The sequence below is a fragment of the Tachysurus vachellii genome, chromosome 6 (genome assembly GCF_030014155.1).
Source record: "Tachysurus vachellii isolate PV-2020 chromosome 6, HZAU_Pvac_v1, whole genome shotgun sequence".
Classification (NCBI taxonomy): domain Eukaryota; kingdom Metazoa; phylum Chordata; class Actinopteri; order Siluriformes; family Bagridae; genus Tachysurus; species Tachysurus vachellii.
Genome location: NC_083465.1, coordinates 5,556,572 through 5,583,529, shown reverse-complemented (window position 1 = coordinate 5,583,529; position 26,958 = coordinate 5,556,572). Strand labels below are relative to the sequence as shown.

At 37.0% G+C, this 26,958-nt stretch overlaps 1 protein-coding gene across 2 annotated transcripts in view; it reads left to right on the top strand.

Annotated features, from left to right (window-relative positions):
- Positions 1-26,958, top strand: part of csmd1a (CUB and Sushi multiple domains 1a) — a 304,313-nt gene that overhangs the window by 737 nt on the left and 276,618 nt on the right. The gene's annotated exons all lie outside the window — the stretch shown is intronic.

The window sequence follows — 26,958 nt, the reverse complement described above, 5'->3', positions numbered from 1 at the left end:
GAGAGAAATAAATGTGTTTTTAACCCTAAAACAGACTGCTACAAACTTTTGTTTGCCCATATAGTGCCAACTGCTCATTGACACCCCCTCTCCCACCCTACACACAGCCCTTTTTTGGTTATTTCTTTTTATTGGTTTAAATTGATCAGTGAAGATTTTAACTAACCTTAGGCTAAAAGTTATGTTGCACTTGCCATGAAAATGATTTACTACCAAAACGTGTTGAGCGATTGTAGAGTTCTAGCATGATTAGTGCATATTTCTAATACATATTTCTACTAGTTCTATTTCTACATGATTAGTGCATATTTCTACATTTCTACTACTAGCATATTTCTATAGACTTGTGTTGCAGAATTAGCCACAGAATCTGTCATGCACATCCAGACTAGCCCAGGTCACTGCAATTACTTTGATCAATCTCAAAGAAATAGGATGTGTGGGTACTCCTTTAATTTTTCAGAAGTTTATAGGCTGCGTTGTTAACTTTTTTTCTCTTGCACTTGTTTATGCTTTAGAGATGTCTCCACCTCCAGACGCAACAGTTGGAGAAGTGGGAGCAGATAACGCGCAGTTGCGCTTGATGTGATTTCACGCTCATTTAGTTGGCTGACAGGTCCCACAAGCCGCCATGTCCACTGTATTGCTGATGTAAATGATCAAATCACCTCCTCCTTCATGTGTTTTAGGTGGCGTTGTGCAAAAACTTACTAAGACGACAAAATATTTAATGACTATTTGCTTCAAATACTTTTGATGTCCAGATAGCATCTGTTTCTTGGTCCTGTCATGGTGGCGCAGTGTGCAGCGTTGCTGCTCACAGCACTGAAAACCCTACCGGTATTCTAAATTGCCCTCTAGCTGCGAATGAGCGTGTGAAAGTATGCTCACATGGGACGTGTGTGCATCCACTCTTCTGACTTATCCCTTCCTTTTACTGCTTGTGGTTCTAAAAGCTGAGGGAATCTTCCTGGTTTTTGTCTTTGATCATAAAAATTAGTGTTTTAATGGAGACCTGATTATTATGAAAGATTATAATTATGGATTCTTATTGGATTTACGTTATCCTCCTCATTTAGAGGCAATGAGGGTGTGTTGAAGGGGTGTGACCAGACTAGACGCAACAGCAATGGCATTAACATGGAACACCATTACAGCACATTGCCATTGACTAAACATAAAGTGGTTTTCTTTAAATCATAAGTTAGATAGGTTGTGTTACTGGAAGGAAGAAGAAGCTTGAAAATTTATATGTAAATAGGCCAGCATGCAAGTTTGCACCTTCAAAATGCTCGGATTGACAGTGATGAAGTCGGTTCTCAACAGGGAATACTAGATGACGGGGTGGGTGAGGATGCTACTGTAGGTGTCTTTCAGCTTTCCTGTACCCATTATGTGCATCGTTTTAATGGATGAGCTCTTCAAAGAATTTCTGATGCTCCAGGACATTTCCTCTACTTTCTGGGCCTGTAAAAGAATCATTAGTTTTGCCACAGCTTGCATTATCAGCATTAATAACGACTGCAGCTCTTCCAGGTTCACAGCCATAAGGGAAGACCTGGTATTGAAAGAACCTCCAGGACTCTCTGGTCTGGATGTGGATGGATCATGTCAGGAGCTGTTTGATAAAGATGGATTAAATCATGATCTGATCACACTATAACATTCCAATAAATGGAATATATTCTTAAAACCACAAGTTCTGTAAAAATTCCTCTTAAACCACTGTACTTTGCAACAAATAAAATATTTGATTTATTAAAGAACAACCAATTGCCTCTTTTTGGTTCTTATAATTACTTGCATTATAGCAGTTTTAAAGAGTGATATTTATAAGAGTAAAATTAATAAAACAAAAATGTGCAACATGTTCTTAAGGAATGGGAAAGGTTCTTCTGAAGCCCATGGTAGAGACATCTTGCAGAAAACCATATCAACGTTATATATCAGGAACCAATAACACCCTGTTAAGGATTTCTAATTTGTCAGAGCTGTGCTGTTATAGGAAATGAATCAGCACCTTAAGCTTTGATCATTTCACAATGCTGTGATGTAAGTTCTTTTTCAGTGAGATGGAAAATTCTGATGATAATTGATCAGGTGTGGTGACCTTTGGCTGATCCTTGATTCTTAAAACTAGATTTGTTCAGAACTAACCATGAATCAAGACCTTTATATAATTATACTTTAGGCTTCAAAAGGGGTAAGTGTTCGCATCATGTCTTAAATGTCTTTTTGTTTTATTAGTATTTGGAATAGCTTGTAACTAATTGTAACTGTTAAGAAACCTAGAAAACATTGTTCCAGCTGCGTTTAATCTTGCATTAGGCACAGTAGGGAATAAAAGCTTGCTGCGCAGGAACAGTAATTCAATTTACCAATTTTACACTGACTATAAGATGCCTGCTTGATGGTCCAAGGCAGATGCCCAGCGACAATTAGATGACATTGAGTTGTTGCCAAACTACAAGACATTTATGAATTTGTCCAACCTCAAGTCTCTCATGCAAATATGAGATTGAGATATGAGATATTAGATTTCTGGGAGGGACATGGAACCCCTGTGCCGACTATATATTAGGCTATATTAGACAGTTTGAGTCAACATGGAATCCCTGTGTTCACTATAACTGTCTAATATAGCCGGAGTGCAGCTTTGTTGATTATTACATGTTCAGCATTTTATTCCCTGTGTTTCTTTCAGAACTCGAAATGTTCCTTGCCATCGTTTTATGGATGATTCATGCTTGATGCATCAAACACACAAACCTGTTTAAGAGGCCACTAAAAAATGCCTTTCAGGTGATTAAAATGCTGATGCCATATAAACATGCCACATTATTGAATGGCACTGATTAGGAAGGCAGATGCAAAGCAAGGAGCCAAAAACATCAATTATTCACTGGACATCTGGCTCAGTGCAGCAGAGAAAGCTCTTGTTTTAAGTTAGTCACTGCTCTTCCTCCACTTCCAAAAGTTCTGTATGCATGTAATATTTGATTTTTATTATTTTACCTTTGTTTCTGGAGCTGATTTCTTTGTGGTCATCAGTTTTAGGCACCCAGGTTCCGGATGGAGTGACCCATTTAAAGTATGTATGTGAAGAGCGATCTCATACATATATAACCGATTAAGCTTTAGAATTTCAAAGCAGCTCCAGTCAGCAGAAACTGCATTGTTTTATTCATCTAATAATGCGATTTTAAGGTTGGGGATCAGCAGAACAGAAGAAGGACTACAACTTACAATTCACAAAATACATTTTTAATTAGTCACCATTTCTGGCTCTGAAATGGCTAAATGTTACAACGTTTTGTGTCTTCCTTTTTTAGATATACATTAACTGTGTTTTTCACCTTCTGGCACAGATGAAGCAGCAGTTGACATTAAGCTGATAAATTTCAGGCTGAATTTGGTCGGGCATTTTTTTTCCTATTAAAAAACGCAGAAGTGTGAAAAATGTGCTTGTACTTTATTGAGACAGGAGGATTTTCTTTCTTGAGAGATTTGCTGCAAGTCTAGCCTCCATTCCATTTAACTACGGTTTTGACTTTTCCATTCTTGTTTCCTACCAGCACATAAATAACAGCCTTGCAATTGTTGAAGTATCCCACGTTGGTCTAGAGAGAAATAATGTAACACCAGGGTTATGTTTTCCAAACCAACTCTCAGTATGACGTCCTGGAAAGTTTCCTAAGAAGCTGGGAGTTCTAAACGATACATTTATATTTTTATTATTATACAAGTTCTGAATGGTCTGTTAAAAACTGCCCATTAAACCGAAACCTGCGCTTTGGCTGCAAATTAAGATACTGCAATATGAGATGTGCACACAATTTAGTGCCACTGCAACCAAAGACTAATGATAATGTTCTGGTGATGTCTTGACCTTTTGATTAATTAAGAGTGTGACAATATCTGAGACACGTGTCTAAATGGCACCAATATAAGAATGGCTTAGGATGATGTCAGAAGTCATAGATCACAGGCATCATAAATGCCTTGCCCCTCATACAGTGAGTTGCAAATCTACCTTGCATTCTAATGGATGGAAAAAAAATATCTTTAAGCCTTCTTTTTTTGATGACTCACCATATTCTGTGTTCTTCTCTTCTCTTCTGCTTTGTGTTTTAAGACATGCTTTCACATGACATTAATTATGTGTAAGCAATGTAGCTGTTAAAGAATATTCACTATAATCTGGTATCAACAGTATAGATTATTAAATATAGAGGGAATCATTTAATGACTATTCCATGTAATAATCTTAAGAGCTGACCGCTGAAAATTACAAAAAAATTGATAGTTTTGCATACGTCTGGTTCTTGAATGGACTGGGGTGGTGAAGTCATGCAGAATTACTGTTTGTTTCTTTTTATTTTCCACACTTCTATTCAATCTCTTTTGGGGTAGTTTGCCCAGCATGGTGTTACAGTACAACAACTCCTGATTAATGGAACACCGTTAAAGCCAAATGAAGGAGTGATTCTTCCCCACCCTTTCTGTCGATACCGAGAGAGACGGAGTAATCCGTGTTGAACAGATACACCGTTTTGTTTTTGATTTATCATCACGATGACCAGGAGTGGCAAGGACTATAGTGCAGAGGGAGGAAAGAAAAAATGTTGTAGCTGCCAGCATGAAGAACGTTGTAGGAGGCAGCAACTCCTCCACGCACACTGCCTCTGGTGAATCAGCATGGCCAGTTTAGACATGTTGCTATGGTTTTACTGTTGATAATCCAGGAACACTGAGCGAAGCTGAAATGAGGCCTTTTGACGTACGGCAGCGCTGGGCAGTCAAATGCTGTGGCTTTCATTCCTGTGTGTTTATACATCATTACAATAGGTCCTATCGAAGTAACTGTCGCTGTACTGCTGAGGCGGATTTCCATAAAGGAACGCTCCAACCTGAAACACATTAAATATGTTTAGGCTGAAATACTTGTTCTGTTTTGCAGTTTGTTTGCTGGAGCTGTTTTTCTTGCAGACTGGCAGACTGTGCTAGAGCAGTTGCTAGTACAAAAAACAAGAGCCATAGCAATTTCTCTCTCTCTCTCTCTCTCTCTCTCATTCACTCACACTCACTCACTCACTCACTCACTCACTCACTCACGCACTCACTCACTCACTCACTCACTCACTCACTCACTCACTCACAATGCTCCAGAACACAAAGTGGTACAGTTGAACTCGGCTCAGCTAAATAACAGTCAGCAAAACTACAAGTGTCATGTCATCACTTGTGACATTAGCATGAATGTTGAAGCCTTTGAACCTTGTTTGTTTGAGTTAAAGTTAAAGGAAACAGACTGTTGTCTTAAAAACGTTAACTTTAACTACATAACATAATTTGCACCGTTGGAGATCGTGTATTGATATAAATATTGATATACATATATTGATATATTTTCTCTTGTAGGATAATTAATCTTTTTAATGAGTAGTAAGTATAACTGTTTCCTACAGAGTTTTGATGGCACACTTTTAATTACTTAGTAATTATTTTGATGGAAGCTCACAGCGAACTATTTTTTTACCCATCTGAAAAAATGGGTAAAGTGCGTTATGTAAGGATTTCACTGACTGAGCTTCTTCCAGGTAAAATGACACCACACAGACTGAATATTACTGTAATGTCATTAAAAAGCAGACGTTTTAGCTGTGCTTTTAATTACACACCTAATTAAGTGCCCATTAACATGGTTACTCATTCATAAAGCAATTTAATATTTCAACCATGCGAACGTAACAATGACGAGTTCATACCAACTGCACAGTGACTGAACGACTATCAATGCAGCTTCAAAATCTAAACCTGAGCATCTAAGTGCAGCTAATTGTGGCATTTTTGCTGTTCATTCTTTTGTTATGGCAGGTCCCCCAAACACTTACACTATATCCAGTAGCTTGAGGGCTGGAAGGATTTAATTACAATTCAAGAATGTCATCAGCCTCTGCTAAAACATGAGAGGAAAATTATAGACTAGATTACCGCAGCCTTAAGCTAACCGTGTGTTACTGAGTCAGGCTGATGACTTTATATGATGTTCGTGATGATATCACAAAACTGTGGGAGATTTCTGACAGAACTCGCACCAAGAGTACACGTTAGATGAAGCTTTAAAGGGAGGCAAATCTTTTGAGCAAAATGCTACAGCGTAATGCGTCACCTATGCATATTCACTCACTCACTCACTCACTCAGAAACCAGAGAGACAATAATAACAAGTAACATTTTTTAAACCTTCAACTGCCAGGGTTCAGGGGGTTTGTGCCCACAGTGGCCTCAGAACCCTGTTCATGGCTGACAGGAGAGAAATCTAATGTCTTCTGATGTAGGTCCTTCATCTCTTTGGTATTGTGTGGTTATTTGACTTATGATAGCTTTTGTCACCTCAAACCGGTCTGGCTATTCTCCTCTGACTTCTCCTGTCAACATGGCATTACTGTCCTCAAAACTTCTGCTTGCTTGATGTTGTAGGTTGTTTTTTTTTTCTTTCTATTTGTAATTCTGTCTAAACTCGAGAATGCTGTGTGTGAAAATCCCAGGAGACCAAATACTCAAAGTTTCTGAAATACTCAAAGCAGTCTATCTGGCACCAACAGCCATGTTAACAGTTTGAACGAAGAGCATGATTTTGTTATAAATTTCACACACAGACTTGCAGATTAAACAAATTTTTGGTCAGGATATCAGAAATAAACAGGCTGTATGGGAACCCAAATGACACAAATTAGATTTTTGTTATTTATCACCATAAACACTCACCCATTGAACCCAGGTATGTGTGGTGTTTAACATTATTCTAATTGATTTCTATGCAATAAATATTAGTTCTAACTCTAAGTTTGCTGTACCTAATGGGCTTTATTAACTTAAACAATATATGGAAAAATATTTGAAAGTTTTGCTGGCTTTGATCCTCTTTTCACACTTCTAGTGTCAACAATGGATGGCGTAGCTTATATGTAGCATCAAAAAATAATTGTTAGGGGAAAATTGTTGCTTATGTTTGCAATATTTAAGCTTTTTCCAGCTCATTGTTTCTATATCTTGGTTATATATATATATATATATATATATATATATATATATATATATATATATATATATATATATCTATAAATATAATATAATTATATATATAATATATTTTATTTCTTTTGACATAAATATGCCAGTCAGTCTAAATTCCTGTTTCTTGAGAGCGACGTATAATTAGTACAGCATTTCTGGTGCTTTGTGTGCTTTAAAATATTTGACCAAATAGAAGAGGTTTTATGATAAAATATTAAATAGCTCTTTACAAGGATTGAAAAGATGTCAGACCAAAAAGCATTCTAGTGCTCTGGTCTATTCCTTGGGATCTGCTCAGAGCATCCTTTAATCCCATTATACCACATGCTGTATCGTTCTAAAGGTAATTCTTATGAAGCCAGAAGACAAAGTTTTTCCACCATTTTGAACACTTGGGATGAGTGTTTACACTTTTCTGTTTTAAATTTTGTTCGCTTCTATCTTACTTGCCATAATACAGTATGTGCTCGGGCAACCAAATGATTCCCCATGACACAGTTAAAAGGAGCTGGGAATATGAGGTCTTATAAATTCTATATTTTTGTGTGCTGCTATTGCAGTAGGTACGTTTTATCATTTGAGTCAAAAATCGAGGTCATCTGGTAATTAGCTAGGGGATGTGAACAGGCTTTGCATAATCTTTCTCACAATACGGTGAGACTGGCACACTTTTTGTCAAAGCTGCAATGTTATTTTCCTGTTTGGTGCAGATAAGGCATCAGTATTCAACAGGTTTGTGATGTGCTTTGTGGAAACTTTTATGGCCATGGCCTGATACCGGCTTTAAAAAAGAAAAGGAAAATTATAGCATTTTTGCTTTTGCAGAATTGCAGCATTCTATATTTACATATTTCACACATTTATCCCATAGGAACACACTTTCCATTTTGTCCAACTTGCACTAGTAATTAAACACAAGTTGGTGTGGCTTAAATAAACTATTTTTATTAAATATATGTGACTTAAATAAACTATAAATGACTATTTTTTATATTAAACTTTCTCTCTCTCTCTCTCTCTCTCTCGCGCTCTCTCTCTCTCTCTCTCTCTCTCTCTCTCTCTCTCTCTCTCTCTCTCTCTCTCTCTCTCTCTCTCTCTCTCTCTCTCTCTCTCTCTCTCTCTATATATATATATATATATATATATATATATATATATATATATATATATATATAATATTATATACGTGTGTGTGTGTTAAAATATATATGTGTGTGTTATTTATATTTATATATATATATATATATATATATAATATTAAGTGCGTTACAACCGGATGTAATAATAAACTTTCTGGAACACTTTCTAGGTAGGATTTCTTTATTTTCTAAATACACCATTTGTTAATTGCAAGTAACCTTTGTATTCCATTGCATCCTTATTATCCCATCAGTATCTCTATTAATACCAGCCAGCAGTAATTACTATTATTAAACATCAGCATATTGTCATATTTTCTGATGCTTACATGTCATGTCTTACTTTGTTACTGTTAAACAGCAGATGCTTTCAGAAAGTTTCATGCCGTATGCTTAATTTACTTCATTTTGTTTTCATTTTTTTGCTCTCAGGCATGTTAATGTTTAACATGCAGCTCTTTATAGCTGATTTGAATAAAGCGATTAATTAATTTATCACTTTGAATCAGATTCAGGAGTAATTGAGTTACTTATTGATTTTGGCTTCAATATAAATGTTTATTTGCATATTCTGTGTGTTCATTTTGTCCCTTTGTCAGACCTGTAAAATATTCCAAAAGTCTACATTTTACATCCATGAGGATTTTAAGATTTAGAATTATAAAAAAGAAAATCTTAAATATTATAATAAAAATCTGCAGATAATTGTGTAACAGAGCACCAGCTTGAATTGTATCTTAAAGTACATCCAATTGTATACCAGTTTCCTATATTGAATATACAATTTACAGTTCATTATTGTAGATGCTTACACAATTTGCAAGTAACCGTTGTTATTTAAGCCATGAAAGCACAAAAACGCTAAAAATAAATCTAAATAAACCACACAGATCTCAAAGCACATGTAGCTGTCATGCGTCAAAAGGGAAAAAGCGGCACATGGGTTGTATTTGTATGTGTTTTTTATATTTAACACTGCTTCTGTGATGTATGAGAAAGTGTTCCTGCAGGTGTTCTGCATTTGCCATGTCTGGGCTTGTACAGCTCATGGCAGCTTAGCAAAGTCAGAAAATGTGATTGAAAGCAGGCGTCTCATCTCTGCTGTAACATCCAGCCTACTGTATATAACTAGTGTAATTTGATGCACCCAAGGGTGTGCTGTTATAATATCAATGCTATATTTTCCCATAATCAGTGTATAGATGAACGTTTTTTGTAGATTTTATACCTCTAAAGCACCACGACGGCATGCTTTAATCATAGTGGCCTTTAAAACATTTGAAATAAAAATAAGCATGTTCCTATTATTATTATTATTATTATTTTTTATTATTATTATCATTATTAAAATTCTTTAAATTACATTTGTACATTAAAGCTGAGGATCTATGGTATTTTCAATGAATATTCAGCTGATTATCTAGTTATGAAAAAGTTAACAGTGACTTGAGGAGTCAGTTGAAACCAGGGACAAGAGAAAGCAGTGTTTAATTATCTCACAAGGCATCAGATTGCATCTCATTTCAATCTAATGCCTTACATGTCAGTCACAGAAACACATTTCTTGTCTTTTAAATGCTCAAGCACACATCAGAATTGTCCAGAATGATGGACAAGAGCAGCATGGGAGAAACTAACACACCACAATACACATCCATTGTTCATAGCACACAGAGACGGAGAGTAATTGAAGCTGTTAGCGATTACATGTTAGCAGCTCACTGCTGTTAGATACTAAAGGCCAAGTGACTAAAAAAACGCTTTGTATAACTCTTATATAACGGCTCAAGTAAATGCCAGCATGCTGATCACAATTCTCAAAACGACAAAGGATGACAAAAAAATGGTAGCCATGTGTCCCAAAGAAAAATGGTAGCGATGTGACATTTAACTTTCTAGGGTGGGTTTAGTGGACAATCATAAACTTGAAAACATTTCTTTTTGCCGGTCATTATAAGCTTGTTAAAGTAAGGAATTTGCAGATGTTAACCAGTGGCCCTGATACAGAAAGTGTATTTATTTATTAACTGAGAAGGTTGCAGATTTTATTTACTGTGCAGTTTTAAATAAAGATATTTGAATTGTATTTATAATGTGACGTACAGTGTAATGCTGTTTACCTTCAGTTATTGCCATGCTTGGTGGTAATGGGGAAAAACAAGTTATGAAACATTGTCTTTGTAGATATTTAGCTTAATGTCACCATGAAATGAAGTTAAGATTTTAACCTTATCAGTAAAATGTCATTCCTGCACTTAATAGCATACAATATGCCTTTGTCAACACCTCAGCACAGATTCTTCTCTAATTAGATAGAGAATGCAGTGCTTGGAATCTGGGACCTCTCTCTTCAGTACACAATCTTTACAGATGTACTTTTTTTTTTTCTCGTAAATTTTTTTCCTTTGAGGTTAAGGTCAAGGGACTGGAGTGTCCTTTTTAAATATTGTGATCATGAATACACCATATTTCTGTGGATTTGGTTCCCTGTTTTGGATCATTGTCCTGCTTGAAGTTCTAGTCATGACCTAGGTGTTTCTTCTTGGCATTTAAGATCTCTGTATTTTCTGGATGTATGATCTCTGTATTCTCTGGATGTATTTTATTGATTTCTTAGTTGAATGTACTGAATGTACTGAATTGATTTTCAGAAGAAAAGGCTTTCTTCTGGCACTTGTTCCAGATAATTTGTTGACATGTCTAATTGTAGTTTTGGAGATCTGGTGACCCCACAAAATGATGCGATCTTCTCTAAATCTCCAACAGTGATTTTTCTTAATATTTTATTCTTAATAATTAGTGTAATAGTTTTAGAAAAGTTTGTCATATTTACTCAGTTGTTGCTTGTAAAGTTGGCAGCTAAACGATGCCCCAAAATGTAGTTTATGTTTATTAATCATGGGAAAGTTGAACAAAGCAAGCTGAATCTGCTTATATGGCAAGAGTTAGGAGATTAAATAAATCATCACCAGAAGTGACTGCTGACTGGTTTAAATCATACACTATAGTAAACTATGGATAATAGTAGCAGATAAAGATGTTGGGCCGGAATTAGCAACAAGCCACACACAAGGTAAATTCTGCTCATATGTGTGCTGAATTGTTTTCCTCTGTAGATGTAAATGGTCTAAAACATTCCTATGATTAACTACTTTCCCCACATATCTGTTCTCATGTGGATGGGGGTGGCACAGCAGGATATTTTGATCCTGATAAGAACTTTCATTTCAACCTTGTCTTCTCATACATCATATAACAGATGAAACTTTGACTCAGTTATGAGATCCTCGGGTAGATTGTTTGTGACGACGCCCAACCCTTTACATACTGATGAAATCTGTACTCCATTTATCATTTCAGGAGAAAAAAGTTGACACTGAGCACCGTAATGGCTTCTGTCGTCTGCCTGTCATTTGACTCCCCAAAGTAACAATTCCTATTTGCTTAAGCCAAGGTGCAATCGAGCATAAAGTGTACATGTCTTGTGTTGTCAGATTTGAAGGCGGCCTGTCGTGAGGCACCTACATGCATGTGCGCAAGGCTGCATGGTGCATTTCTTTAGGGCATTCACTTAAATGATTTGTGAACACTCAAGTGTTGCTTTGCACAGTGAGATTTCTTTTTTCCATCTTTGTGTTAAGCCAGCTGAAGCTTACAACCTGGGCAGAGAATATCTTACAAAAGTGTTAGGTGTCTCTCACTATAGCAAAATAAGATTTAAATTGATGTTCAAAACAGTTTTTGGCTTTGAAACCATAAATATCACAGAAATGTCATTTTCAGCCTAGCTTTTTTCCATCCTTTAGAGATTCATTTTGAAGTGGATAATGAATCAATGATCTTCATTGATCTGGGATGTGCTTTAGCAATTACTGGCTAAAATAAAGATACTGCAAGTATGGACCACTATGTGCTTTTGTCAAAAACAGCAACAAAGTATTGTTTATAGATAATGACATGGCAGTATTCACGGTTTGGCCTGTTGCTCACTCTGCTTTTCTGCTCACCGTGGTTGTAATGAGTTGTTATTTGAGCTGATGTCCTGTCACTTTGAACTAGTCTTACCATTCTCCTCCGTCCTCTCTCCAACAAGGCTTTTCCATCTGCTGAACTGCTGCTCTCTACATGTTTTCTGTGTGTAAACTCTAGACTGTGTTGTGTAAAAATCCCAGCAGATCAGCAGTTTTTGAAATACCCAACCAAAGTCACTGAAATCACTTTTCTTTTCAGACCGATGTGATGTGAACATTAGCTGAAGATCTTTATTGGTATCTGTATAATTGTATGCATTGTGCTGCTGCCGCCTCATGATTGGTTAATTGGATAACTGTTAGACAAACTAGTGCCCCTGTGCTACCCATGTTAGTTTGAGAATTGTGAGTGAAGTTGTGCAACATCCTTCACTATTCACAAGCACAACAATATTTTAAAACCCACTTTTGTCCAAAATTGCTCTTGAGGGCAAATACGGGTATTTTTGCAAAACCTGGTTGTATTTCTGCTAACCGAATGTAGCTGACAAAATTTGATTCTCCTTAATAAATAAATAAACAAATAAACCAATAAACAAACAAACAAATAAATAAATAAAGTACCACAACTCAGCTGTGGCTACTAAAAGTAAGCCAGAGTGCTGATGTGTAATTACACATGCAAGATCATATAATTAACAACAAATTAAGTCCCCAGAAAAAGCATTCCAGAAGTATTTTTTAGCTGCCTCTTTCAGAACAAAAACGCTTTCTTTTAACCTTCAATCAACATGTCAATCCACACCTGCACCATCCACCTTCCATCTGAATGAAGTGGTAAACACCATAGAAAGCCTTTCAGATCCCACCCTTATTTATGCATTCTACAACAATGTAATGATTGTGTGCCCTGTATTTACAAAGTAAGGTGTCTGTAAGGTAATGATACTCATTACATCAACATGGGGAACAAGAAAACATAAATACACTCATTACTCGGTGTCCCACTGTTTAATGTTGCTTTTTAAGTGAACCGCATTTTAATGTCTTGGAATGTGAACATCGCTTCATTACTACCGGACTTATTTCACTTTTTACTTTTATTTCATATACATAGAACAAATAGAGAGAGAGATGGGATGGATGGATGGAAATATCTCTTCTTTTCTCTTCTCATGAATTATGACTCCTCCATAATTGTTTTCTACTAAAGATTTATGCATAGGTTTTTTTTTTTAAAATCCCAATAATGTCTAACACACACAGTGTTGTGTAAATGCATAGCACAGTGCTGCTATCTGAATGAACACAGACTTTTTTTTGGTGAGTAAAATTTACCTGCCAATTCCCAATGCACATCTCCAGCCTCATCCAGCCAGGTGAACCTGTAATAAAACAATAGTCTGTTTTTGAATCTGTTCAGAGAGAAAAAGAGAGAGATGACAAAAAATTGTTTTGCCATTATCAAGATGAATATTGAGCTGATACTAGAGGCTCACGCACTAGAACACCCACAAAAGCACACGAAAAGGCAGAAAGCACATTTGTCATATGCTATGTCAGCCAGCTGGTTCTTTCTATTCGTCATGATCTCTCTCCCATGGCGACAGTGACATTGTCTCAGTGTGCATTACAAAGTCTTACTCTGTCATTCTGACTATATTGATCATTGACATTTCTTCTGCTTTTTTTTATGCCTTCAAATCTTTGCAGTAGCTTAATAACCAATATCAATAAGCACATTCATGTTTCTGGCTAAGATTTTACATTTTGGCCTGTTGGCCTTACAAAATCTGTATTTGTGACCCTACCACAAGTATAACGAAGGTTATATTTACACATGTACTTAGACATGCATTTACACTGCTCTAGATGAAATCAGGCAACATTATTTATCAGGAGTGGGTACGCTATAATATTACTGATCCCAATTTCGGTCAGCTGATACTGATACACTTCTACCTATTGTTTTCTACTAAATGTGTTTTTCACAGTTAAATGTTTATACACCAACTTACTTGTACGGTAAATATATTAAATGTAATGAGTACAAGTGGAACAGCAGCAGCAACAAAATAGCAGCCTTTGTCACTTCCAAAAAATACATTGCTTTTCCAAATTCAATTCCATTCTTTGCCGTATGTTACAGGATCCGATATCTGATATCTGTTTTCTCTCATATCTGTTCACCATTATTCGCTGCTGTCGGCCCCATATTGGTACTGGGTATCTGATCTGTGCTGTCTCTGCAACATAAATGAAAATTTATGAAAAATGTATGTTTAATCTATCAAGCATTGTTTTTAAACCCAATGTGATCAAGGGATGCATCTTAATATGTAAGCGATACATATACAGTTATGAATAAGATGGAACACTAAACAAATAAATGCATATTTTTGCCAGAAAGGTTTACATGTGCATCAAAATTGGGATCTCATGGGACACAACAAAACATTTTGGAGCAAAAAAGATGAAGCTTGTGGGACAAAGAAACTCTAAAACCTTTAACATGAATGTTAGCAGTGTTTTGCAGCAATACTTTGTGTTGTGACCTTAGTAACTGACTGGTCAGTGTCACAGATTCAAATTAGGCTACTGCTTTGTTTCTATTTTGTGAATTTAAATTAGTTGGACAATGATGTAAGTGGATACAAGCTACAAAATATAACAGTATAGTGCACAAATAAAATTAAGAAAAACAACTTTTTAGTTTAGGCCGCACATACTTCTGGTATAAATCCATAAATATGTATAAATATCGATTTGGAGAACTAAATATGTACAAATAGGGGCATTGCATTACTCCCCTGCTACAGTATGTTTGGTTTTTCATTGCTGTGAAGATGGCTCTTTGTAGATTTTTGTGGTCTTCGCCCTTCCATGTTGTTCCCTCGGTTTAGTTGATGCATTACTGTCACAAACACTCCAAATGGCACTTTTGCTGCCTTGTGAAGGGCAGTGATCAAATTTATTCCCCAACCGTTCCCACTACTGCCTCTTACCAACTTTAAGTGTCAGTAGCTTTCATTCTTCATACTGGCAACATCTGCACCGCACGGAGTTCATAATGCATAAAGTCTCCCCGAGGACGAGTTTGTTGCTGACGGTGCTAAATTTTTTAAAGTGTGTTTGCGGATGTTAAAAGCTGCAATGATAGATTAGGCCATTTATCCTAAGCCACATTGTACTGTATATGCTTAGGAATTGTTAGGGTAATTTTGCATACACTCATTGTTTTGTACCACTCATAACCAAAAAAAAAAAAGTTATCTTGGCAAATAAAGTCTCGTTTTATTCCGCTGCCTATTTCAAGCTTTTTTTTAGAACGAAGTGTTAAGCTTGGAATTAGTAAAAATGTCCAGATAGGTTTAATTAAAAAAAAAAACAGACCTTTGATTTATAATCATCTATTAATGTAAAAAGCATTTGGTCATTTACTCATAATAAAAGAGCTCTCTACTTGCTAAGAGGTCCATTTTGCAGTGCAAGGCTTCACTTGCTGGACTGTTGCAGGTGGTGGGAAAGTCAATGGCTTCTTAGCTCATGACTAGTTCACAGCGTCACTACTAATTGCCCAGTCAAACCAGCCATTGTGCACCTCTAAATACAGCTGGGGAGGCTTTTATTTAAAGAACTGTGCATTAGGGAAGACCTTTAGGATCACCCTGCTGAGAAAGTATTGATTTGGCTTGAGTAATTTAAAAGGAAGAGAATGCGCCGAAAGTCACTTCATCTGAGCCGAAGTCTACAGTCGCATCTATTTCCAGGTGACGCTCGTTCTGTACCCCCTAAGAGCCATCGGTTTTTCCATTACAGGTGGCAGTTGTGGTGGTCTCGGATGGATTTTTTGCTAAAATCCCACAGAGCAATAAACTGTCAGTCTATTTAGTTGAAGACAGCTTTGCTCGGCTCACATTAGGGCCAGTTATCACATCGCACACACTTCCAGACAAAGGGTTAAATTTATACACACAAATAATGTAGGGGTAATTTAGTTGAATTTCTAATCCCCTCACCCTAATCATATCTGGGCATGTTAAAGGTGTCACACAATTATACTGTGTTTGTCTGTATTTATATTTATAAATCCTTCAAAGAGTTGTATCTGTATTCAGGTTGAAAGGCAAAGTGGATGTGGCCAAAACTAGAAGGAGATTAAATATGAAACTTGTGGGGGAAAAAAGCCTATTATTTTTGCTTGTTTGTACTGTAGCCATGCAATTTTCTAACAAATTGTTTATTTCCTCAAATATAAACAAACATGCAGCCAAATTCAAGCCACAGTGACCCTGAGCATGCATTTGCTAATAAGGAACCTTGTACACGAATCACACAGCAACTTGCGTTCACATTTTTTAGTTTGAGCTATATTTGTAACTGTTTAGAGCACATTATCCTTTGCTTCTGACATCCCCAATTCATGTGACTCATCCTTACAAATCGTGAGATCATTCTGGAGGTTAAAGTGACACACAGGCCTGAGGGTTAATTTTGCATCGAGTAGGAGAACACGGGGCATTTTGGTCTCAAGGAGAAAATGGGTTTGGGCTTGGATAAAGTTCATGCACAAACCCAGAGGTCTTGTAGCAGTTTAAAATTGTGCACTGTGTAGATTGGGTTGCATTGTTTATTTCCATTGTTCTAATTCTGAGTTCATTAACCTTGCTGAAAAGCAATTTTGCATGCCCAGGGCACCTAGAGTAAGTGCTGTTCTTAGTCTAGGGCAAGTAATTATATTCAGGTCAGCTCTGTACATTATCTGAAGCACACTGCTTTCCAAGCTGAGCATGGAAAAATATAAAATGTCACATTACTAAAGATAGTTTTCCATCAGTGGTTTGCTAGACTATTGCCTTGCAGCTTTAGCCCAGCTGGTTGAGAAGTTGGGCTACTTGACTGTTTAGCAGTTACTTAGAATGAAACATTCATTAAACGACATGGCTTCTCCTGGAGCTGTTCTATGTTGTGATATTTTTGTAAGTGTATTTTTAAACCTGATGTCACAATTCCTGAAAAAACATATACTCCTCTGCTTATACCTGCAATCGATTATTTAACTACACGAATATCACTGAATGTCTGATTTTAATTTCAATACAGAAAATCTTTTCTTTGTCAATCTGATTGGTCAGGTGGCAATGAGTTTACAGGGCTCTCAAGTTTTGAAGACAGGCAAGCGTGTCATCTCCAAACCAACCCCCCCAATAAACCCCCAATAAACAAACAAATAAATAAAAATGGCGGAGTTGTTGTGTTTGGCAAGGATCACTGACCGCAGTTTATCCAAATACAAAGTATTTGTTTAATTTCCATTTATTAATTTGAGTGTGGGGGGGGGGGGGGCACGGTGGCTTAGTGGTTAGCATGTTCGCCTCACACCTCCAGGGTCGGGGTTCGATTCCCGCCTCCACCTTGTGTGTGTGTAGTTTGCATGTTCTCCCCGTGCCTCGGGGGTTTCCTCCGGGTACTCCGGTTTCCTCCCCCGGTCCAAAGACCATGGTAGGTTGATTGGCATCTCTGGAAAAATTGTCCCTAGTGTGTGATTGCGTGAGTGAATGAGTGTGTGTGTGGGCCCTGCGATGGGTTGGCACTCCATCCAGGGTGTATCCTGCCATGATGCCCAATGACGCCTGAGATAGGCACAGGCTCCCCGTGACCCGAGGTAGTTCGGATAAGCGGTAGAAAATGAATGAATGAATGAATGAATGAATTTGTGCTTTTTTTTTTTTTTTTTTTTTTTTTTTTTTTTTTTTTTTTTTTTGGGGAGAGATTATGACTGGTGTTGTTTATTGTAAGTGTTTGTTGCCTTTTTGGGCTCCTTTATCATCTGTAATGTTGCTCCCATGTAAAACAACTCAAGCCCAGACATTTTTAGGGTCATGATTGAGGACAATGTTCTGTCCAGAGACAAGCTGTTTCGTGTTGAGGTTTTGTTCAAACCGACCATCGAAAATACCCTTGCTAATGATACCCTCGCTTTTTTTTCATTGGTTGTTGTGTTAAATATTACCCAGATAGTGCTATTTTCTGATTGACTATTGTGTAGGATCTATTTTTGATTGGCTGATAAGTGTCAGGCTCGACTAAGAACTCCAGGGGAGACGCGCATGATTCCTGCCTGGTTCCATAGAGACAGCGGTGCGGACTGATACATTTTGGTCGCTGCGGCTAATTAAATATATGATAAATAGTCAAAAGGTTTTTCTGCGTGAGAAATACGATGTATGGCGGGAGAGCGTGACAAAAGACCAAAATGCGTGACTGTCACTCTCAATGCGTGACACTTGACAGCCCTGAGTTTTAATTTCCTGTTCCACCTCTGACAGTAGTGCTGAGGGGCAAAGCACAAGTTTAAATGAATATGCTTGTTGTAATATGTTATTGTTTCTATAATAACAGCTCATCAAGGGATGTGTATAACACATTATTATTATTATTATTATTATTATTATTATTAACAAGATGGCAGAGGGGAAAGTACTCCTATAATGTAAGTGATAATAGGAAGTAACTTTTGTGAATGTTTCAGCTTAAAAACAGATGAAAACAATGATGTGCTGTACTTTACTAAATACACATGGCTGACCGAATTGGAACCTGATATGATTATTCTCTTGTAGCTTAAGGTTTAGGCTTTAAGGTTTAAGGTTTGTCATGTTTTCCTTTTTAAGATTGGTTATTTGAGTTACTGTGGCCTTCCTGTCAGCTTGAACCTGCCTGGTCATTCTCTTAAAAGACCTTTCTCATCAACAATGTATTTCTACATACAAAACTGTTCTCTGAACATTACTTAATTTATTTATTTTATTTTATTTATTTGAACCATTCTGTGTAAACCTTAGAAACTGTTTTGTGTGATCCCATGTGTTCAGCATTGTGTTATCCATCAAACCAGCCCTCTGTGTTTCAGTTCTGGAATGGACATCCATTCTTCTGAAGAAAAAAAATTTGACATGTGACTAATAAATAGCATACTAGCATTCTTTTTTGAGTCTTTAACCTGATTTACCTCATGAGCTAAATTTCCTGTAATGTTCTCAGGAAACATTTCACAGTGGCAGTCAGTTTCTCAGAGTGTCAGGGAATCCCTAGACCCCATTACACCCCTTTTTTCCCTGTGTGTGAACCACTGCACTAATGGGCATTCCCACTGTGTAACTGCACAGTTCAGCGCGTTGACATTGTATTTAAGCGAGCCCTGATGTTTGATCAACAACGTGTTTTTCCCTCATTTGATCTTACCTCCCTCATTCTTTTAGTAATTTAGGCATGTACTGTATTTTTTTTTTTCTCCCCCTCCTTCAAGGCGTACAGTTTCCATGGTAACTGATGCGGCACTTATGGTGGAGGGATGAAGCTCAGAGGAAACTTCTGCTCCAGTCGCCTCAGAATTTGCAGTCTGTATTTGCGTGGGCTGCCATTCTTGTGAGAATATTTATTAGAGAAACAGTGTTTTTGTTCTTGTTGTTCTGGGCCTTATCTTTACTGAGCACAGAGAGCATGTGCAGACTGATTAGGGGTGAGAGCAGGAGTGAATCGAGAAAACTCACTTATTTGCAAAGGGCTGTGAGTTATACTTTTGTTATGGGTTAGTTATTGAACTACGGCTTAAATAGTATGTCATGGTATTTATAGCCATTAATGTATACAAGCTGTATGAACCAGGACTGTCATAGCAATAAGCCTTTAGAGGGCTTTTTTTTTTTTTACTCCTCTCTCTCTTTTCAATAAAGCTGTAGTTGCTAATATTAGGGTATTCTATGGACTAAAATAGTTCAAGTGTTTGGGTAAAGGTGTTCAACCCAAATGAAACAAAATTTATAACCAATTTTAGGTAAAAAAAAATTGTAGCTTGACCACATCTGGAATCTATTGTAAGAATAAATACAACGAGGCCTCATTAAATGCAATAATAACAGGAAGTGATATAGTTGAAATAAATAACTTAATGAAAAGCCTAAGATCAAAACTGTAGGTGTGTGTGTATGTATATATGTATGTATATAAATATATGTATGTATGTATGTGTGTGTGTGTGTGTGTGTGTGTGTGTGTGTGTGTGTGTGTATATATATAAATGTATATATATGTATGTGTGTGTGTGTGTATATATATGTATATATGTATATATTGCATGCACCATTATTGATATTTGGAGCAGTGAGAAGTTGAGAACACTCGTTTAAACAGTGCATACACTCGAACTTGACTGCACATCACATTTTTTTACTTTATTGATACTGCTTTTAATCGTAATGCAAAGACCGGTCATCGGGACATAAGCTGTCATGTACAATAAAAGAGCCTGCGCAGCGACAGGAAATATAATTTAACACAAAAAGCCTGTCTAGACGGTGGACTTGCGCTATGGAGGTTTTTTTTTTGGTTTTTTTTTGAGCGGCGTGTGGACGAATTCTTTCTACGCACACACTATTTTATTTCTTGATAACAGACCGCTGCGAACTATAACACACCGTTGCCATGAAAAACAGAGCGTTGCCATGGACACACAGGATTCTAAACCTAGAGACGGAGCGCACTATTTTCTTTAGAGGAAGCAATACAATTAAATCATCATTTTGAGTCAAATTATCGATTTATTTGGTAGGTAGCAATATAATAAGCGGGATCCGCTTCGCGGACCTGTAACTTGAGCAACAGCGCGAAGCCGCGAACTCGTTGTGAATATTTTAAAGGCGTAACAGCTGATGAAAAAGCAGAGACCATTGTAGACGAAAATGAAGAGAGATTTTATCTTTGTTTTTATTTTATACAAAACATTTTCGTCTCGTCTTTTTTCATCAACAATAATGCATGTTAATTTAGTCTTAGTCAGCGTTTTTGGACAGTGGTGCAGTCTTGTCATCGTCTCGTCTTAGTCATGAAAAAAAAGGTTGTTGAAGAACATATTTCGTTTCGTCTCGTCTGACAAAATTAACACTATAAACACGTTTATTAGGCCATGACATATTTCCTAGCTATTTTAATGTTTGCCTTTACAATGATGCAGCTGTGTAAAGCACTCATCATTTTTTTTTTTTTTTTTTTTGAAATCTAGTCAAGCACTGATCAGTGCTTCAGTTTAATTTTTCAATATTCCACACTGTTCAGGATAGAGATTCTGTCCCAATGTTGTTAGTGTGCGCGATTGAGTTAGAACAAGATAATGCTGCACTTTCAGACATGTCAAATCGATTGTGATGCCACGTCATAGAAAAACGAACAGCATGGTTCCCTTAAACCTTTTGCCTACTTAGTTCGTGCTATCCAACACTCCTATCTGGACGTGTGTCAGGAGGCCGAGCCGGCACGTGCCACATGCTAATGAGCCGTCATGACGACACGGATGGTTTTATGCTTGTAATTTATAAATTAAATTAAGGGGGGGCCCGTAAATTGTCATTCCTTAACAAAAACAATGAGAAGAGTGCTCAGTTACAAATGGTCGCATAGAGGTTTGGTCAAAAAAATGTTTGTCGATCATTTGTTTTTTTTTCCACTGGATGCCAGCAGTTGGGGAAGAAAAAGATGAGTCTTTTTCATATTAACTGTTTGTCAGGTCCTCCTGCGGCTCTCTATGTAATAATTTGAAGCAAACCATTGAAAATGCTGTTTTGAAAGAGGTTTTGAAGCCAAACCCATGAAGACAATTCAAAGGTTAGAGAATAATTGGGCCGAGATCACACAGTATCACTTTGTTTCCGAGTAACAGAACCGAAAGAGGTATTGAAAAGTTGTGTAGTGATTTGACTTTGTCACTTATTAAAGACTGAAAAACGGTAATACGTTTAAAAAAAGCAAATTTGTTTTATTTTAGCCGTTCATCAGAAATCTAATGAATACCTTGTGATTGTTTCATGATGTAAATTTGGCATGTAGAGTCACACTTAATACAATCATATCCATCATCTGTAAGGATGTTTTGTGTCTGACAGTGACAAATGACTAAAAACGTAAGCACCCCAAAGCATATGAAATAACATGTATTTATATATTTGAATATACTTTATGACACAAAAATCTCACCATTTTGGTTCAGATATGGAATGTTAGTTATCTGACCCATTAGGGAAAATTAATGAAATTCAATGATGTCTTCCCTGTAAATTTTATTTTAAATCGAACTGTGGGTATTTTCTTTAAATAATTTTTTCTCCTCACCATTGTCAGACCGTGTTCTGTGTATCATGATGTTTGAGGCATTGTTATAACCTCATAATTCACTTTGAATCTATGCATGTTGATGTCCCCCTAGTGGCCAAGGCACCTGGGCATGTGGCCAGAAGGCCTGGTCTGTAATCTCTCCCTGATCTCAGATTTTTGCACAACATCTGTGTGGATTTGCTACACATTTCCCCTGCTGTACATTAAGCAGCCGGCATGCATATCCATGCATATCTGTGGATTATACTGGGGATGAACTGTTCATTTATTGGTTGTAAATAACATATTCAGTGCTGAATAACACAAGTCGATCTGCCATCTCGGCTCTTGTTAGGGATTTAGAGATTCTCTGATAAATGATATAATGAAATCCAAAGTAGGCTTCATGCATACATTGTACTGCTCCATACATCATCGTGAATCCCAGTGTGGTTTAGAATTGGTATGACAGTCCACTTGCATGCTCACAGTTTGATGACTTCTATTGTACAGTATATGGGTGCATCATCCCAGAATTGCTGATAGCAATCATTTTAATACAGCCACTCCCTTGAATGATGTCCGCAAGGGGAAATTGGAAGAAGTGAATCACCCTCTGCAGACAGAAGTCTGAAAACATATCACTATATCATGCCTTTGCTTCAAATAAAGCCAACATTGCAGTATCAAGATTGTAATAGTTGGGGAAGAAATCTGACTGGAAAAAAAAGTTGCAGATGTCCGTTAGAAGCCTTGTGTAGGTAAATGGGTATCATTTTCTAGTAGAAATATTGTCTTGATTTTTGCATCATCCCTTAGGGTATAGCCTGGTAATAAGTACCTAAGTAGGGATATTTATCACATTGAATACTAGCACTTAGCATAAGACAGGACTACATGTTTCAGTTAAATGATTTCCTACAAAAAAGGGATTCAGAAATCAATCAAGAAGGCAGGTCAGGCAGACAGTGATGAGCATCATTTCCTTTTCAAACCGCATTAGCTTTACTAACCTGAGGAAATTGAGGCTAGTATTAAAACTGTTGTAAACAGAACAACAGCAACAAAAGCCAAGAAGCTTAGTCTGAGGAATTGATCAGAGAGAAGCAGAACTATTCTTTGCAACAGGATATTGCTTAGAGGGGAACATTCTATATTGGCACTCTTAAAGCCAAGCGTTCAGTGCATCTGCCCTTATCTGCCTTACAGCACTACTTATTGTTTCCTACAAGCCACTCTACCTTAGGCCATGTGCTTTCCCTTGTGCCCCGATAGCTTAGGCACTGATGATAGACAATGCAAAATTTCACATCAATGGTTTCAAAACAACCTTTACTAAGGATGATGGGTGATTTAACCCTTCTTCAACGTTCGCAAACACTACCCTTTCAACAACACGTAAGGGTGTTTAATTCACTGTGTACAAATTTAAAGACCTAGTGAAAATTCTGAAAGCATCTCTTCAAAGTACATGTCAAATAAAGACTTGTCACAAAAAAAATCATTCCAATTGCTGAAACACAGAGTAAGATATGGGGAAACTACGCCTCCTAATGTACAAAAATGTCACAAAGCATGCATAAGGGTAAATTAAACCTTGGTTTGACACATTAGAAATTTTAGAAGGAAATAAAAGGAGCTCTAGTAGCTAACACAAGTCTAAATGCATGTAATAGAAAGCTACTATCTGCATTTGTGACTTTATCTATATGTCATATCTATATGCAGATTTAAAACACCATGTACATGGGGCTTTAACCAGAAAGGTTGTTTAGCTACAGTCAGCATGGCGTGCAAGTTCTGACAGTTTCTCAGCTTTGCTTACATCACTCGAGTTATGCTCTGTTGTTAATGGGATACTTACTCCACCCACTGAAATGTCTTTATAGTACAGCAGCTGGAGACACCAGAGATGACTAGAGATAAAATCGGCGTAGGTGCGAATGTACTTCTTCCTCCAGATAAAATATAATTGATAAATTTGATAACATTGATAAATTTAAACCAAATACTTAAGTACATCATAAATCTAAATGATGTGTTTCTTTGATTGCTGTTCATGCCATTCAATTATTGTTGTTGTTTTTTATTTTTTATTTTATTTAAGGTGATTGAGGCATTTTCTTTCTTTTTTAATAGTTGGACGTCAGACATTAAAAAAAAAAATTAAATAAGATAAATTTAATTGAATGAATCATTTATATTCGACAACCTGGCCACATGAAAGAAAATTATTTAGCAGTAAATAATGTGATTAGAATATAATTATGAGAACGAGGAATGTAAGTTTGATTGCTCCTTGGAGTTTAGTGAATACAATAAATGGGCCTTTAGTAATATGAGCTAAACATTTGTCAAATGGGTCAGGTAGAGGTGTGCATTATAACTGTGTGATAAAACAAGCACTATGTAATTGAGGTGAACAGAAGAAACTGTGGGTTAAAAACCAGATGAGCTGTAACATCAAGCTATTCAAACCACCATGATTGTTTATTCTTATTTATATTTATTGACTTGGCCTCAGGCAAAGCCAGGGGGACTTTTTATTGATTTTTTCTTTTGATATTTTTTCAGCGTGTGGGAAAATGCCCAGTTAAACAGCTGAAACATGATGAGTTGTTGAATGCATTTTCTTACATTCGCAGTGGACTGTACTTTAATAAAGTAGCCATGCGTAATAGTTGGTAGGCCGACAGTGTAGCGAGTACTTGAGTTTAGAGCGTTTTAGTGAATGGGTTTTTTAATCACCCAGACAGAAGGTAAGTGTGGGAAACCTTTCAAAATGAATTGCAGAGCAAAGAAAAGTCAGATCATATACATAGAAGGAATTTGGGTTCTGTTCTTTTTTTGTAACCCCCTTTGAAATGGGTAAGCCTGCCGTCTCCACATGACTAAAGATGGATTTTTTTTTTTTCTTCATTGTGGCTTGAAATTTACAGCTTGAATTTATGTTGGAGATTTATGGTTTGAAATGTTAAACACTGATCACAGATGCAATGATCTCACTAAAATAATTAACCAGTTTTGGTGAAAATATAATTTGACTGAATGTGGTCTTCTGCCTTTTGCCTCAAGAGTCAACAAGTGTGTAAAGGGTGGTTACCAAAGCCTTTGTGATCGTGGACCATTCTGGCCATTCGTCTCCGTCATCTCTCTCATCAACAAGCCTATTGGCCCACAGAAACATTGCCAGTATTTGTCAATATAAACTATAAAAAACACCAAGACAAAAAAGCAAAGAAATAAAATTGAGATCATATTTTAAAAAAATTCAGTGTTGAGGTAATTGTCTAATCACAACATGAGTTAACTGTGACACTGTGACAACTTTGTGATTTATCATAATGAATTTGCTTTTTACCAAGCCCTTGCTTTTTATGGTGCACAAGAATCTTACTTACAGTGATGGATCAGATCACACAGTGCTTTTTAAAAGTTTTCTTTTACAAAAATCGTTCCCCACCATAGTCTCGCCAACATTTTTCTCTTATTTTGTTTGTTCATTTTAACAGTGCTTTTGTGGTAGACTTTGTCCTCAACTGGGAGAATTTTTCTCAGATGCTTCATTTTCTCTCTCTCTCTCTCTCTCTCTCTCTCTCTCTCTCTCTCTCTCTCTCACACACTCACACACACACACACACACACACAGACACACGGAATGAGGCATGTGACAAGATTTACACTAATTGCTATAAATGTAACCTGTGAAAGTGCTCCCCTCATGTTTCACCTCTCTTCTTTGATGGTTTCACAGATAGGCTCTTAAAATATGCTTGCCACCCTTTAGGAAAAAAAGGCTCTTTGAGCCTGGGCCTTAAGGATATCGTTATTGTTATTATTATTAATAAAAACAACAAATGCAATAAATTGTGGCCTGTAGGCAGAGTTAGTTTTTTGGCACCAAAGTACCATCAGGTCAGTGTGGTCATTTAAACACTTCCAAGTTTTGTCTAATCATTCTCCCTTGACTGATCACTGTGCCCTATATACCACTCACCTGTTAGCAAGTCTTGCCATTTGGTTTAGATTTGAGCTGCTTCTTTGGCTTCCTGGTGCACAGTTGCTTGCCCCCAAGCTGCAATCATGGCCCATTCTCAAAATGAAGAAAACAGCCCAGGGTTCATTACCACAGTAGATCAGTGCTCCTGCTCCAGAAGCCAGGCTTAATTGGTTAGATCATTTCTCCTCCCTAAAGTTGCGACGAGGCAAATGAGACTGGTTGTGTGAGAGGAAGTCTTTGCAAGTCTCTGCTGGAAAGCTGTTTTACAATAAGGCCACTTAAAATGACAGTTGCTAGCAGAAATTACACTGCAATATGATCCCTGTGCTCCTGTTTCCCCAGACAACCTCCGTGTATTGCACTTGAGCCATTCTGTTTCTAATCCATGGTCTATCCATGAAATGGCTTCAGAGCCACGATTTGAAACAGTGTGCTGAAGAGCTTGACAGATAGTGTCCGTGATGCGTCAAACCCCCTGAATCAAAAAAGCCACTGCTTAATTGGACAACCACAGGTCTTGCCTAATATGAATCCTCAAAGGAAATTTAGTCAATTTTCTGGAATTGGCAAACTATAAACCTCAAACAAGGATATGTGAAAAAGTATTCTTTCAAGATATACT